The sequence below is a fragment of the Mirounga leonina genome, unplaced genomic scaffold, assembly GCF_011800145.1.
Source record: "Mirounga leonina isolate KUSES-001 unplaced genomic scaffold, KU_Mleo_1.0 Mir_101664, whole genome shotgun sequence".
NCBI lineage: Eukaryota > Metazoa > Chordata > Mammalia > Carnivora > Phocidae > Mirounga > Mirounga leonina.
This window is the reverse complement of record NW_023270175.1, coordinates 5,769,231-5,773,202: the sequence shown is the minus strand read 5'-3', so window position 1 is coordinate 5,773,202 and position 3,972 is coordinate 5,769,231.

The window sequence follows — 3,972 nt, the reverse complement described above, 5'->3', positions numbered from 1 at the left end:
AGTGTTCAGGTGGCAAAGTGGGGCAGAATCCTAGGTGGGACAGTGAGGTCTCAGGATCCCCAGGGTCAAAAAGAACAGGGATGCCTGAGCAGGCAGAGTTCCCAAATGTTGGAGCGGGGAAACCGGCTACATTCAGCAAGCCAGGGAGTGGGCTCTCAGCTCCGTTTGCCGTAAACCACGAACCACAGCAAAATCAGGCAACTGCTCTCTATGCGGAACCCCTGCAAAGGGCAGAGACACAGCGACCCTCCTCCTTCTCCCAGGAGGATCAGTGCGGGCATGCATTGCAGGAGTCTGCAGAATCTCACGAACACAAAAGTGAAAATTGCTTTTCCCTGAGAGTTTACAGAAGAGAGAGGGCCACGATCTTTCAACTCCAGGGCTGGAGATCAGGAGGTGGTCATTTTTATTTTCATCCTCTAAACAGGTGCAGAAAGCCTTCAGGGAACAAAAGCCACATAGAAGAACCCGGAGGAGCTTACACTGAGCCCAGCCCCTTGGCAAGGGATGGCGCAGCTCCCTGAGGCAAAGACACCTGAAAATCAGCACAGCAGGCCCTCCTCCCAGAAGATCAGCTGAAACATCGGGGGAATACCAAGTTTACCAAGTACACAGAAATGCAAAACTCCAGCTCTAGGGGAAAATAGTATATAGAAATCAAGGTTTTTTTCTCATGATTCCTTTATCTTTCAGTGTTAAATTTTCCTTTCCTTTTTATCTTTTTTTTCCTTTTCAACTAGTTTCTTATTTTATCAACTCTTTGTTTTTAAGTCTTTTTTTTAACTTTCATTTTTACATTTACATTTTATAGATATATTCTTCATTTTTAGCTTCCTTTCACTGTATTCAATTTTATTATTGAATAGTAATAAATTTTGCTTTCTTTACAATTTTGGACATTAGTGTCTTCTAACAAACAGACCAAAATACACCCAGGACCAAGTGGAACACCCTGTTTTGTCCACCTGAAAGATTATATTCTCTATTTTTTCCTTTTTTTTTTTCTTTTTCTGCTCTTTTTGGTTTCCAACCTCTTCAGACTTGTCTAGTGTGTATTTTGCTTGGGTTGTGCTTGACATTTTTGATTTTGTTCTCTTGTTCATCCATTCTCCTCTGAGCAAAATGACTAGAAGGAGGAATTCACAACAAAAGAAAGAACCAGAAGTAATACTCTCTGCCACAGATCTAACCCATATGGTTGTAAGTAAAATGTCAGAGCTGGAATTCAGTATAATGATTATAAAGTTACTAGCTGGGCTTGAAAAATGCATAAAAGACATTAGAGAATTACTTAGTGCAGATACAAAATCTAATCAGGCCGAAATTAAAAATTCTCTGAAATGCAGTCTAAATTGGATGCATTAACAGCTAGGGTAAATAAGGCAGAAGAGAGAGTCAGTGATATAGAAGTCAAGATGATGGAAAGGAAGGAAGCTGAGAAAAAGAGAGAAAAACAGCTAATGGACCATGAGGGGAGGCTTCAAGAAATCAGTGATACCATAAAGCAAAACAATATTAGAATTATTGGGGTCCAAGAAGAAGAGAGAGATGGAAGGTATATTTGAGCGAATCATACCTGAGAACTTCCCTAATCTGGGGAAGGAAACAGGCATTCAAGACCAAAAGGTAGAGAGAACACCCCCCAAAATCAATAAAAATAGATCAACACCCCAACATATAATTGTGAAGCTTGCAAATTTCAGAGATAAAGAGAAAATCCTGAAAGTAGTTTGAGGCAAGAGCTTCTTAACCTACAATGGTAGGAACATTGGACTGGCATCAGACCAATCCACAGAGACCTGGCAGACCAGAAAGGGCTGGCATGATATATTCAGGGTAATAAATGAGAAAAACATGCAGCCAAGAATACTTTATCCAGCAAGGCTGTCATTCAGAATGGAAGGAGAGATAAAGAGCTTCCAGGACAAACAGAAACTAAAGAATTTGTGATCACTAAACCAGCACTGTAAGAAATATTAAAGGGGATCCTGTAAGAGAAAAGAGAGCCCAAGAGTAACACAGACCAGAAAGAAACAGAGAGAATCTACAGAAACAGGGACTTTACAGGTAATACAATGGTACTAAATTCATATCTGTCAATAGTTACTCTAAATGTAAATGGGCTAAATGCTCCAATAAAAGACACAAGGTATCAGATTGTATAAAAAAAGCAAGACCCATTCATATGCTGTCTACAAGAGACTCATCTTAGACTTAGATTGAAAGTGAGGGGGTGGAGAACCATTTATCATGCCAATGGACCTCAAAAGAAAGCTGGGGTAGCAATCCTCATATCAGACAAATTAGATTTTAAACCAAAGACTGTAGTAAGGGATGAAAAGGGACACTATATCATACTTAAAGGGTCTATCCAACATGAAGATCTAACAATTATAAATATGCTCCTAAATTGGGAGCAGCCAATTATATAAACCAATTAATAACCAAATTAAAGAAACACATTGATAATAATACAATAATAGTAGGGGACTTCAACACCCCACTCACAGCAATGGACAGATCATCTAAGCAGAAGATCGATAAGGAAACAAGGGCTTTGAATGACACACTGGATCACATGGACTTCACAGATATATCCAGAACATTCCATCCTAAAGCAACAGAATACACATTCTTCTCAAGTGCACATGGAACATTCTCCAGAATAGATCACATACTGCATCACAAATCAGGTCTCAACTGATACCAAAATTGGGAATATTCCCTGCATATTTTCAGACGACAATGCTTTCAAACTTGAACTAAATCACAAGAGGATATTTGGAAGGAACTCAAACACTTGGAGGTTAAAGAGCATCCTACTAAAGAATGAATGTGTCAATCAGGAAATTAAAGAATTAAAAAATTCATGAAAACTGGGCGCCTGGGTGGCTCAGTCATTAAGCATCTGCCTTCAGCTCAGGTCATGATCCCAGGGTCCTGGGATCGAGTCCCACATCGGGCTCCCTGCTCGGCGGGAAGCCTGCTTCTCCCTCCCCCACTCCCCCTGCTTATGTTGCCTCTCTCACTGTGTCTCTCTCTCTGTCAAATAAATAAATAAAATCTTTAAAAAAAAAATTCATGAAAACTAATGAAAATAACAATACAACTCTTCAAAACCTTTGGGACTGCAAAAGCGATCTAAGAGGAAAGTGCATAGCAATATAAGTCTCTCTCAAAAATTAGAAAAGTCTCAAATACACAAACTAACTTTACACCTAAAGGAGCTGGAGAAAGAATGGCAAATAAAGCCTAAACCAACCTGGAGAAGAGAAATAATTAAGATTAGAGCAGAAATCAATGAAATAGAAACCAAAGAACAGTAGAAGAGATGAATGAAACTAGAAAATGGTTCTTTGAAAGAATTAATAAGATCGATAAATCCCTAGCCAGACTAATCAAAAAGAAAAGAGAAAGGACCCAAATTAATAAAATCATGAGTGAAAGAGGAGAGATCACGACCAACACCAAGGAAACACAATTTTAAGAACATATTATGAGCAACCATATGGCAACAAATTAGGCAATCTGGAAGAAATGGACGCATTCCTAGAAACATATAAACTACCAAAACTGAAACAGGAAGAAATAGAAAACCTGAACAAACCCATAACCACCAAGGAAATTGAAGCAGTAATCAAAAATCTCCTAAAAAACACGAATCCAGGGCCAGATGGCTTACCAGGGGAATTCTAGGAAAAATTTAAAGAAGAACTAATACCTATTCTTCTAAAGCTGTTTCAAAAAATAGAAAGGGAAGAAAACTTCCAAACTTGTTCTATGAGGCCAGCATTGCCTTGATCCCAAAACCAAAGACCCCACCAAAAAGGAGAATTACAGACCAATATCCCTGATGAACATGGATGCCAAAATTCTCACCAAGATACTAGTCAATAGGATCCAACAGTACATTAAAAGGATTATTCACCACGACCATGTTGAGGTTTATTCCTGGGCTGCAAGGGTGGTTCA